The following is a 13873-nucleotide window of genomic DNA, read 5'->3' as shown; positions in this document are numbered from 1 at the left end:
CTTTTCATCCAGTCAGTCAGTCTGTGTTTTTTGAGTGGGGAATTTAATCATTTTACATTGAGTTGTTATTGAAAAGTGTTGCTTTACTCCAAGCATTTTATTGATTTTTGTTTTGATGTCTTAAGTGCCTTTCATTCCTTTCTTTCTGATTTACTGTTTGTCCTCTGTATTTGTTGGTTTCTTTGGTTGTAGTTAACCTTCTTTATTTTCTCTTCATTGTTAGCATTTTAATTTTACTAGTGGGTTTTGATTTTTCTTGAGTTTTTGTGGCAGTGGTAGTTATTTTTCAGGTACCAAACCCAGTACTCCCTTGAGAATTTCTTGTAAGGGTGGTCGTGTGGTAGTGAACTCCCACAGTTTTTGTTTGTCTGAGAAACATACTATTTGCCCTTCATTTTGGAAAGATAGCCTTGCAGAGTAGAGTATTCTTGGCTGGCAATTTCCATCTTTACTATTTTTAATATATCATCCCATTCTTTTCTGGCTTTTAGGGTTTGTGATGAAAAGCCTGATGTTAGTCTGATTGGGGCTCCCTTATAGGTGACTTGATGTTTCTCTCTTGCAGCTTTTAATGTTGCTTTGCTTTGCTTCACCCCCAACGGATTTGTCACCTCATTTCCACTGGGCGACAGAGATGCAAAGGATTACTCAAAGCCCATCTCTACTGAGCGTTTAGAGACCCCCAAAGTGGTTAATTTCCCTGGGAATGCTCAAGCAAGAGCCAACCCTTCCCTTTGGGAAATTAATGCCGAATTGGAATTCTCTTCCTGCATTTATTTTCCAGACCAGGAAGTTACAGGAAGAGAACAAAGGTGGGGTTATAGTTTAACAATATAGGCTGGTAATTTTCAGTGAAATAAGCCAGATGACATTCCAGTAAGGCAATTAAGTGGTTTTATCAACACAAGCTTGATCTTAGCAAACATTCCTTCTTATAACAATTTGTCAGTATCTTTACATACTAATCAGTAACTAGTCTGTCTTTGAGCCAGCAATCTGCTGTGCCACAAATCTTTATCTTACAACAGAGACTTATAGCCTGAGGGAAATTTCCAGTCCTCTGCAAGGTCAATATATGAAAATGCAAGGCTTTGGAAAACTAGGTCCTGTGAAGTACATATGCTTTTTAGTATATTCCACATTTTAATATTCTCTCTTTGTCTTTGAGTTTACCAATTTGACTATAACATGTCTTGGAGAAGACCTTTTTCAGTTGAATGCATTTGGGGATCTTTGAGCTTCCTGAATCTGAAGATCTGTGTCTTTTCCTATACCTAGCAAGTTTTTTGCCACTATTTTGTTGTATATCTTTTCAATGCTATCTGCTTTTTCCTCCCCTTCTGGAATACCCATGACTCAGATATTTGAGTGCTTAAGGTTGTCTGATATCTCTCTTAGATTTTCTTCAATGTTTTTAGTTCTTTTTTCTTTCTTTCTTTTTTTTTTTTCTTGTTCACCTGTGCTATTTCATACAACTCATCTTCAGGGTCAGAAGTTCTATCTTCTGCTTCTGCAAGCCTGCTGGTTAAACTCTGTTGTTTTTTTTTTTAAATTTTATTATTTTTAAAATTTATTTATTTTTATTTTGTTGAATGAATTCTTCAGCTGGGAAAGCTCTGCTACATTGTTTTTCAGGGCACTGATTTCTTTGTACATTTCTTCTTGCAGGTGTTGTATTCTTTTCCTCATTTCATCATATTGTCTAGCTGAGTTTTCTTGTATCTCATTTAGTTTCCTTAGAATTATCACTTGAAACTCCTTGTCAGATATTTCAAGGGTTTCTAGTTCTATAGGATCAAGAGGTTGAGAGTTATTACCCTTCAGTGGTGTACTTTCTTGATTTTTCATATTTCTGTTATCTTTCCTTTCATGTTCACTCATTGTGGCAAGGGATTTTATAGTCCACTAGTTCAACACTATTGTCTGGCTAGGATCCTGCTGGGACTGCCAATTTGGCATGGCTGCCTCAGTGCCTGTGGGTGGAATTTTTGGGCCTCTCTGATCAGCGCCCACTCTCCTGGGCTGGGGATGGGGTCCATCAGTGGCAAGGCCTACCTGCTCAGTCACGCTGGTGCCTTGGGGCACCTGGTCATCATGGGTCTCAGGCCTCTTTGGGGGTGCCTCTCTTGTTGGTGCCCACTAGCCTGGGCTCAGGATGGTGTCCAGTGGGGGCAAGGCCTACCTGCTTAGTCATGCTGGTGCCTCAGGGCGTGTGGATGCTGTGGGTCTCGGGCCTCTCTGGTCGGCACCTCTCTGGTCGGCATACACTCGCCAGGGCTGACCAATTTATGCTTGCAATTAAAACAGCTTATGAGTTTCAGTTCTCAGGAAAGCCTTATATAGGGAAAATATTAATTTAAAGACTAGTGAGGTATACATTTAAAGTTTAACTTTTGAAGGGAAGGGCTTTGGAGTGCATCATAGCAGCACCCAGGCCATGAAGACTTGATCATGTGCTTTTTATCCTTTGTTATGTTAATGTGGTGTATCACATTGATTAATATGTGTATGTTGAACTGTCCTTGTATCCCAGTGATAAATTCCATTTGATCATATTGTTTGATCCTTTTAATGTTCTTTTGAATTTGATTCGCTAGTATTTTCTTGAGTATTTCTGCATCTGTGTTCATCAGGGATATTGGCCTGTAGTTTTCTTTTCCTGTAGTGTTTTTGTTTGGCTTTGGTGTAACAGTAGTGCTGACCTGATAAAATAAGTAAGAAGTTTCCTCAAGTGTTTTTGAAAAATGTGGAGAAATATTGGTATTAATTCTTCTTTGTCTTAGTCTAGTTAAGAGTTTCTGAACTTTGTGTTTTTTGTATCTTTTCAAAAAGTAACTTCATTTTATTGATATTTTTTCATTGTTTTTCTAACTCTATTTTATTTATTTCTGCTCTAATTTTTATTATTTCCTTCATTCTGCTAACTTTGGGCTATGTTTTCATTTTTTTTTTCTATTCCTTTGAGGTATAAATTTATATTGTTTATTTGAGATCTTTATCATTTTTAAATGTGTGTTTATGAACATAAGCTTCCTTCTCAGCACTGCTTTCACTGCATCTCATAAGTTTTGGTAGGCTGTAATTTTGTATTGTTGTTCTTTGTCTTGATAAAAACATTTTTTTCTTTTTAATTTTTCTTTGATCCATTGGTTATTGCTTTCCAGTGTTTCTTCTGTTATTGATTCCTAGTTTCATTCCATTGTGATCGCAAAAGTTACTTTTTATGCTTTTCATTTTTTCAATATTTTTGAGACTTGTTTTGTAGCCTAACATATGATTTATCCTGAAGAAAGTTCTGTACATTCTTGAGGAGAATGTTTATTCTACTGATGTTGGGTGGAATGTTCTGCATAGGTCTGGCAGGTCCATTTGATGGTGTTAATATCTGCTTTTTTCTTATTGATTTTCTGTCAAGATGTTCTATCCATTGTTGAAAGCAGGTTATTGAATTCTTCAATTATTGTTGCCAAGTATTTCTTCCTTAAGATCTGTTAGTGTTTGCTTTATATATTTCACTGTTCTGATGTTGGATGCATGCATATTTACAATTATTGCATCCTATCGATGAGTTGACCTTTTGTCATTATATAATGACCCTCTTTGATTCTTCTGATAGTTTTTGATTTAAAGTCTTTTGTCTGATTTAAGTATTGCCACACTGCTGTTTTTCGGTTACTTTTTGAATGAAACATCTTCCATTCCTTCACTTTCAGCATATGTGTGTCTTTAAACCTAATGAGTTTCTTATAGACAACATGTAGTAACTATTGAAAGATAAGAACTTACTATGGCCATTTTGTCAATTCTTTTCTGTTAGTGTAGTTATTTTGTCCCCGTTTTGCTGTTTTGTTTTTCCTTTCTGATTTGTTGATTTTTTTGTACTAATATGCTTTGATTTCTTTTTCTTTTATCTTCTATACATATTTTCTATGAGGTTACCAATACGTTTGCATAAAATATGTTATATTTATTATTAATACTGTTATCCTTTAACTTTTATGCTACAATTAAAAGTGATTTGTAAAACACCATTATAGTATTATACCATTTCACATCTTTTTAATACATTTATCTTTATGTGTGAATTTTATACTTTCATAGTCTTTCATGTTGCTCTTAGCATCCTTTCTTGTCAACTTGAAGGACTTTAGAATTTCTTGTAAGGCAGATCTAGTTGTGAATTCCCTCAGCTTTTGTTTTCTTGGAAAATTCTTTATATTTCCTTCATTTTTGAAGGGCATTTTTTTCAGGTATAGTATTCTTGGTTGGCAGGATTTTGTTTGTTTGTTTGTTTCTTTTCCTTTTCAACACTTCATATATATAATCCCAGTTCTTTCTAGCCTGTGAAATTTCTGCTAGGAAATCTGCTTATCTATTTTATGAGAGCTCCTTGTATGTGATGAGTCACTTTTGCTGTTTTCACAATTCTTTTTGGTTTTTACTTTGGACAATTAGCCTGCAAAATTTCTGCTAAGATATCTGCTTATCTATCTTATGCATGTTCCCTTGTATGTGATGAGTCACTTTTCTCTTGCTGATTTTAAAATTATTTTTCTTTTTGACTTTGGACAATTAGATTATAATCTGAGTGTGGACTTCTTTGGGTTCATCCTAGTTAGTGTCCATTGGGCTTCTTGAATTTGGATGCCATTCCTTCCCCAGATTTGGGAAGTTTACAGACATTATTTCTTCAAATAACCTTTTTTCCCCTTTTTCTTACTTTACTTCCTCTGGGACATTCGTAATGCATGTAATGGTACACTTGATGGTGTCCCCAAGATCCCCTAGGCTTTTTCCATTTTCTTTATTCTTATCTTTCTTTTTGATCCTTTGAATAATTTCAAGTGAACCATTCAAGTTTTTCTTATCTTACTTCTGCTTGATCAAGTCTGCTATTGAAGCAATCTAATAAAAATTTCAGTTTATTGTATTTTTTCAGTGTAGAATTTACAGTTTTTTGTTCTTAAAGTTTCTATTTTTCTATATTTTCATTTTGTTCATGTATCATTTTTCTGATTTTGTTTATTTGTATTTATTATTATTATTATTATTATTATTATTATTATTATTATTATTATTAATCACTGGGCTTTTTAAAGACAATTATTTTGAATTCTTTTTCAGGTAATTCATAAATGTCCATTTCTTTAGGTTTGGTTACTAGAGATTTATTGTGTTCCTTTAATTTTTTTCATGTTTTTCTGATTCTTACTTTTCTTGTAGCATTGGTGTCTGCACACTTGAAGAAATAGGCCCTCAATCTTTATTGAATGGCTTCAACAGGGGAAGACCTTCACCAAAGACATTGTCTAGATAATCTGGAACCCTCTTTTTAATGGACATATCCTATCTGGACTTGTGCATTTAGATTCCTAATTAGAGGGCATTTACTGGTTTCTTTTTAATTTTTTCAGGAGCTGATAATCTCTTTCTCCCTCTTAATGTCTGACTGCTGTGCTTCTGCCAGACTTTGGAGGCATGCTCCAGTCCCCTCCTTTCTTTTGTGTGAAGCAGCATAGAGTTCCAAGCCTTCTCCCAATCTTGCTGAGACATTTTTGTTGCAATAGGTTTCCTACCCTTTTTGTTTTCGTTTTCATTATTTTATTTGTTTGGGGGAGGGCTGTCTCCACCAACTATGATAATTTTTTTGGTGCTCCAGACTAGTTGAGATAGTAACCAGCCTTTTGGGCAGATCATCAAAAATCTGGGGATTTTGAAAGTATGCTTTATTCCTCTCTTTCTCTTCTGGGGGAGAAGCCTCAGTTTCTGCACCTTTCTCAGTCTTGCAGTCATACCAGCAACAGTTAGCTACTGCCACTTTTCTTTTGTTCAGTCATAGATTTGAGTTTCTGACATGTCATTTTCCTTTTTTTGAAGATTTCTTTCGACACTTTTCTTTGAAAATTCTCTTGGTTTTCGTCTGAGAAAGTATTTATTTCTCTTTCACTTCTGAAGGATAATTATTCCGAATACAGAATTCTAGTTTGGTGATTTTTTTTTTAATTTCAACACTCCAAATATTTTACCCCATTTTGTTTTTATCTGCAGAGTTTCTGAAGATGTAATTCATATCCTTGTTTCTTTGTAAGTTCTTTCTAGGTTTTGTGTTTATTTTTGATTTTCTGCAGTTTGAGTATGATATATGCCTAGTTGTAGACTTTTTGATATTTACTTAGCTTGGTGTTCTCTAAGCTTCCTAGGTTTGTAGCTTGTTCTATTTCCTAATTTTGCAAAGCCCTCATTTATTATTATTTCAAATATATATTCTGCTTCTTTCTCTCTCTCTTTTAATTCTGGTATTCCCATTATGTAACACCTTTTGCAGATGTTCCACAGTTTTTTGGATATTCTGCTGATTTACATTTCTTTTTCCTTTTGTTTTTTAACTTGGAAAGTTTCCATGGTCATATCCTCTAGCTTACTGATTATTTCCTCAGGTATTTGCAGTCTACTGATGAGCCCATCAAAGGCATTTTTTATTTTTGTTATAGTGTATTTTATTTCTACCATTTTGAAATGGTAAATTTTAAATTTCATGGAGTTTCCCATTTCTCTGCTTACGTTACCCATTTGTTCTTGCTTGTTGTCTACTTTTTTCCTATGAGATTGCTGAATGTGTTAATTATAATTATTTTAAAATTCCTGTTTAACAGTTCCAAAATCTCTGTTCTACTCTACTTTTGCTGCTTACTTTATATTTTCTTACTGTATTTTTTTTCTTGCCTTTTAGCATGCCATTTAAATTTTTGTTGAAATTAAGACATGTACTAGCTTACAGGTACTTAGTTTACAAGGCATTTAGTGTGAGGATTTATGTTTATCTGGCTATAGTCAGGCTATGTTTAACGTCTGTCAGATACTTCAATTTCATCTGGTATCCTTATTTTGTCTCTCTTGTTGTCTTTGTATTTCCCTAGAGACTCCATCTTAGCTAGAGCTTGTGATTTGTAGTTTTTTCAGTCATAATACATTGTTATTTTACTGAAGCCCTGTTGATGTGTGGTAAGGCATTGGGAAAGGAAAGCATTTCATAATTTATGATTAAATCTTTGTTTTTTAGTGAGCCACAGTTCCTTGGTTTGGGTTGTCAGAAAAGTTTCTTAGCGTAGTTGTTTAATTTATTTTCTCTAGTTCAGATAAGGTTCTGGCAAAGTATTTTCTTTTCAGAGAAGAGTTTTGTTATGGAAAACAGAATGCTCTGTGCATATTTCAAAATTGTTACTTATCCCCTCCCTCTGACCTAAGCACAAGGCAATCTTCACCATGAAAACCTAGCAGGGATCCTGGAATTAACTTTTATGAGAATGTGGGGACCCTCTAAGACCAAATCCTTACTAGTTTTTACTTCTGGAGCTAGTTGACAATTCACCTCACACAACTCATAATTAACATTTAAGTCTTGCTAGCATTTACTGGCTTCAGAAGCTTTTACTCCCAGTGAGGTGTGACTCAATGTATTCTCTATCTCTCTAGCTTTCTGGGCAGAAGTTTGCCCTGTGAGCTTAATTCTCTGATGAATCTAAGAAGAGCTGTTGATTTTAAATTTGCTCTGCTTTTTTCTTGTTGTGAGAACAGGAATGATGACATTCAAGCACTTTATCTGTTTGATTGTAAACTAGAAATTTCAAAGCATTTTTACTTAAGAATGAAGGAGGATACATAGGAACATATCCCAGAGAAAGGCAATTTGGGAAATGCTGACTTACCTATAGCCTTTTTATGTATCTTTAAAATTATAAAATAATTGTCAAAATATAACTGACTGAGAGATGGGTATGAAAAATAATCCACTAACTTCTAAACCAGTTTCAGTCTTAAAACACTGCACTTGCTAAAAGAACCATGAATCTTCCACTTACTACAGGTAAGAATTCCAGCAATTATGTTAGCCTTTCTGAGCATGTTTATCTTTAAACTTTTAATAATTCTCAGCTATCTCAGTGGTTATCATAAGGTGAAAATTAACTAAGAAAATAATAATAACAATAATAATAATAACAGCTTATATTTACTGATTAAAATGTGCTAGTACTTACATATTTAGTTCTTTTATTCCTCTCCCAAATGTAAGGTTGCATTATTACAATTTTTCTTTTAATGATGAATAAAACAGAGGCAAGAACATTAATATAATTAAACCTAGTGTTCACAGGTATAGGTATCAGTGCCTAGGGTTTTATGACTGCAGAACCCAAGACCCAAGGAACATAGCAACATGCTTTATAATTGGAAGAAATGATTAATCCCATCACAAGTCAAGTCTGATTAAATGATTGTAGGGTTTAGACCATGAATGATAACTTGTTGAAAAGTTTATGGATTCATTCAGAATATAAAAGGGCTTTAAAAGAAGTTTGTGCATTTTGGAATAGTTAACATTTAGGCACTTATAAAATAGTTTTTTCAGTGTAAAGATTTTTTTTTCTTTTTTATTAACATTTGTTTGACTCAGCAATTACTTTTGAGTGATTACTATAAGCCAAGCTTTGTAGTAATTACTCTATGAAAAATAAAGGTGCAATGAAAAATGTTATTGCCTCTAAAAAGACAAAATAGAATATCTATATATAGAATATGTATTCTCTATAGAGAATATATATTCTCTATATAGAATATAGAAAATATATATAGAATATATATATGTATATATATATGTATGTGTATACACATATTATGCATGCCTGTGTTGCAGGACTTGACATAATCAGTGTCATGGGAAGCTCATAATGTTCTCTATAAGCTCATTAAACATTGAGTATAACGTACATTTCTCTTATGTCCATGTTTGTTTGTCAATATTTCTAAGTGATAACCACAGCCTTGTATGGTGTGCAGGAACAATATTTTCATTTCAAAACTGAACTGATATTATACCTGTGTAGAACTACATGATTCTACATACTATCACACAGGCTGGACATCAGGGGCTTTCTGGCCAGGCAATATAGTGCCTTATTAGATATGTAGTAGGAGAGAGCACTAAGTTACTACAGTGATTTGTAGGTATTTGCAAGTGTTTCCAACTATTCTAAGGATTTCTCATCCTTTTTGGCGGAATTATAAATTCAGTTTCTCAAGGATGAAAGTGTTAGTTTATAGCTACAGCTTAGAAGGCAAATGAACAAATATTTGGCTTCATTATGTTTGCTGTTAGATATTTTTAGAAAATTTTAGTGATTTTGCACTTGATCTTAGCCAAAAGGCCGAGAAGCGATAAAATTTTAGTGATTTTGAAAGATACAAAATTCACTGTTTATTCACAGATGACTCATTAGCAATTCAATTTCCTTAGTACTCTTGTTACCACTAGGCTTCTTTTCAGTCAAATGTAAGTAAGGTCCTGCTATTTGGTTCTTCTATGTCTATTTGGATTTGCGGTAGGGGGATGAATGGGAAAACAACCATGAGTCACCAGGAAGCAGGTCAGTGATCAGATTTTAGTGTCTTACTTCCTGAGAGCAAGTCATTTAATTTCTCTGTGGCTTAGTCTCATTATACATAAAATACAGATCCATAGTACTGCCTCACAGGGTTGTTATGAGGATGAAATTAGTTAATATGTACAGTATTTGCAAAATTCGGACGGATGATTCCTTTCACATATTAAGTGCTGCATGGGTGTTAATTATTTTATTTGTCTTGCTGAACATATACATTATTGCAAAAGTTCATAACCTATTTCAGCATTTAAATCATGTGGCATGTTCACTTTCTGATTTTTGATTCTGTAGTAGTGGTGAGAGCATTGGAATTGATCACTGAAAGTGTGAATGGGATAGCTGGATCTCAGAATTAGAGCATTAGTTGGTGATAAAACATCTTTGTTCTCCTTTTATACTCCAGTTTGTACACTATATTCTACTCTGCCATGCTCGGCTGATATCCTTCTTAGGTCTTCTGTACTGGCTTTAGAGGCTGACTTCCACCAGGACTCTTTCCTTTCTACTAATGGGAGAGTGAATTCTACCACCCTCTGCAGCTAAAAATACCCTCTAGAGATTTTTTGCTTTGCTGCCAGAAATTTGAGGAAGAAATTTTAGACTATATGTGTCTTTTTTCCTGAAAGAGATAAGTTTTAGTTAAAGATCATATAAAGCTTAGGAGTCAGCAGTCTAATCTGTAATCATTACAATGTGATTATAATTCTTATCATTTTTATTTAAAGGTGATACTAATTTATAAAAAAGTATCTTCCAATGGTTTTCAAAACAACGAATAAAATTTTCACATACCACCAACTTTAGCTAAACACTATTGAAATTGACACCTAGGTCTCAAGATGACATAGATATAATTGAGTGCATGGGTAATCGAAATATAGAAGTCATGAAACTGTGCTCCTGGAATTAAACATATACATTAAAAACTGTGGCTAGTACATGAAAGTCAGCTGAATTCAACAAATTTTCAAAGTCTCATAGCTTATACATTAGAGATTGAAGAAGAGGATACAGATATATGCACAAATGATCATCATGCAACATTTGCATTTCATATCATATATACCTCCTTCTTACATACTAGGGGATTAACTCTTGTTATTTTACTCATTAATTTTTTTTGCCATTTCATCACCAAATTTTAGTTTAGCTCCTCACATGTGATAGTGCATAGCATATTTACATTCCTAACCTTGGCCTTTGTCATCTTATGTTCAAATAGCACATATGAACTGTAATTTTTAGCCCCTTGCCACAATGTGTGGTAGTATAAAAAGTTTAGGTGGCAGATTAAAATTATCACCATCATTATCATCATCAATCATTCACTCAGTTACTTTTGTTAAATACTTTCAAGGTACCAAACACTTTTCTGAGCGCTCAACTAATGGCATCCTCACAAGAATTCTATTGGATAGTTATTAATGTTATTGCTATTTACATGTGCTGATACATATGCATAGAAGAATATCTAAAGTTTTCCAAGGTCATTTGGCAAATAAATGGTGAGCCAGGATTTAAATCCAAATAGTCTAGCTCCAAAGTCAGAAAACAATGAAAAATGATGCTAAGTTGTCCTAATGGGAAATGGTGAGTAAAAATTTAAGCCCTTCTTTGCAGAGCTAGTGGATGTGGTATTCTTTGGAGGGAAGGAAATAAGTTCTTTATACCTCCAGAACTTCCAAGAGGTATCATACTTCCAGGAAATCTAATGTTAGTTATGGAGGTAAAAAACAATTTGAAAATTTGGTTGTTACTGGCCTTTTAAATTATGAAACATACTTGCATAAATTTGTATCCATAAATTACAGTAAGAAAAGCTATGTGTGGAGCATGAAACCATATAAACTTTTTCTTTTCAGCAATTTAAATGTACAAAGTATTTCACAACTACATGAAGTTTCATATTTAGGTCAATATGCTGTCAGCCACTGTGAAAAAATGTCCTTGCCACGGAGATAGTTTTACTAAAAATTCTATTTTTAAACTGCCTGCCTTAATAAAAAAGCAGTTTGTATTTATAAGCACTGATTTTCATACACTATGACACAATGCTAACAAAGGAATGCATACAGGGTGAGGTTGCAAAACATACTCACCATTAACTAGGAAAATAATTTAAAATTTCAAGTTGATTGCAATATTACTAATTATGTAGTACTTACCATTTTATATAACATGAGTCATAATAGTCAATATTCTCTAAGCAATAATATAAGTCTGGCAGGAGGTAACTTTTTATTTTTTAATTTTCAAATAAATTTTATAGCATATATTTAGGAAATAAAACATGGTGTTATAAGATACTTGTACATGTATATAGGAAAATGGTTACTATAGTGGAACAGGTTAACATACCTATCATCTATGATCTCAAATAGTCACCCATTTTCTCATACTGTGAAAAGAACAGCTGTAATTTACTCATTTAGCAAAAATCCTGAATACAATACATTATTACTAACTGTTGTCCTCACGTTGAACATTAGATCCTTTGACTTGTTAGTTCTACATATTTGCTACTCTGCGTACTTTTACCTAAGTCTTCCCATTTTCTCTCTCCCCTCCCCCTCCTCTAACTGTTGTAAGCACTATTTTATTCTCTATCTTTATATATTTGCCTTTTCTTCTTTTAAAGATTCTACATATAATTGAGACTATGCAGTATTTTCTTTCTGTGTCTGGCTTATTTTACTTAACATAATATCCTCCAGAACCATCCCTGTTGTGGCAATGGCAGGATTTCCATTTTATTTTTAAGGGTGTGTAATATCTATTGTGTATGTGTATATATATATCACAGTTTCTTAATTTATTTGTTCATTGATGGACACCTAGGTTGTTTCCATATCTTGGCTTTTGTGAATAATGCTGCAACTAACATGAGAGTGCAGATATTCTTATGAGATGATAATTTCATTTTCTTTGTCTATATACCCAGAAGTGGAATTGCTGGGTCATATGGAAGTTCTATTTTTAATTTCTTTGGGAACCTCCATACCATTTTCCATAGTAGCTGCACCAATCTCCATGCCATCAACAGTGTATAAGTGCTCCCTTTACTCCATACCCTTTATGACGTTTGTCTTTTTGATAACAGCTATCCTAATGACTGTGAATTGGTATGTCATTGTGGTTTTGCTCTGCATTTCCCTGATGATTCCAGACACTGAGCATTTTTTTCATGTACCTGTTTGCTATTTTTATGTCATCTTTACAAACTGTCTATTCAAATCTTTTCAAATTTTTTAATCAAGTTACATACTTTTTTCTATTGAGTTGTATAAGTTCTTTATAAATCATGGGTATTGACCCTTTATCTGCTTTGCAAATATTTTTTTTCCAATCTATAGGTTGCCTTTTTATTTGATTTTTTTTCCTTTGCTGTGCAGAAATCTTTTAGTTTGATGTAGTCTCATTTATTTATCTTAGCTGTTGGAGCCTGAGATTTTGGTATGATATTCAAGAAATAATTGCCAAGGCCAATGTCAAGAAGCTTTCCCCTATGTTTTCTTCTAGGATTTTTATGGTGTCAGGTCTTACATTTAGGTCTTTTATCCCTTTTGAGTTGATTTTTTTGTGCAGTGGAAGATAAGGATCCAATTTCACTCTTTTGTATGTGGAAATCTTGTTTTCCCAACACTATTTATTGAAAATACTATCATTTTCCCATTGCGTCTTCTTGGTGCCCTTATTGAAAATTAGTTGAACATACATGTTTGGATTTATCTCTGAGCTCTCTATTCTGTTCTGCTGGTTTGTGCATCTGTTTTTATATCAGTGTTATACTGTTTTGATTAATACAGCTTTGTAATATAATTTTAAATCAGAAAGTAAGATGCCTTCAACTTTGTTTTCTTTTTTTATTTCTCAGAATTTCTTTGGCTATTCAGGCTCTTTGTGGTCCCATACAAATTTTAGGATTATTTTTTCTATGTCTGTGAAGAATGCCATTGGGATTTTGATAAGAATTGCATCGAATCTTGTTTTAGGTATCATTGGCATTTTAATGACATTAATTCGCTGAACTATGAGCATAAAATATCTGTCCTTTTATCTGTGTCCTCTTCAATTTCTTTTATCAATGTTTTATAGTTTTCAGAGTACAGGACATAACATTTTAATCTCTATTTTCTAATTTAAGGTACTTGATGAAACAAAATAAAACTAAAATAAAATTAAAATCAATTAAAATGAAAATAACTTGATCATAGTCATTGCTATGGTCTGAATGTTGGTGTCCCCTCAGAATTCATATGTTGGAATTTAACCCTCAAGGTGACAATATTAAGAAGTGTGGCCTTGGGGAGGGGATTAGATCATGAGGGCTCTACCCTCATGAATGGTATTAGTTCTCTTATAAAGGGGCATGAGGGAGTGAGTTTGTTCCTTACATCCCTTCACCATATGAGGACACAGCATTTGTTCTTCTT

The sequence above is a fragment of the Cynocephalus volans genome, chromosome 2 (genome assembly GCF_027409185.1).
Source record: "Cynocephalus volans isolate mCynVol1 chromosome 2, mCynVol1.pri, whole genome shotgun sequence".
Classification (NCBI taxonomy): domain Eukaryota; kingdom Metazoa; phylum Chordata; class Mammalia; order Dermoptera; family Cynocephalidae; genus Cynocephalus; species Cynocephalus volans.
This window is presented reverse-complemented; position numbering follows the sequence as displayed.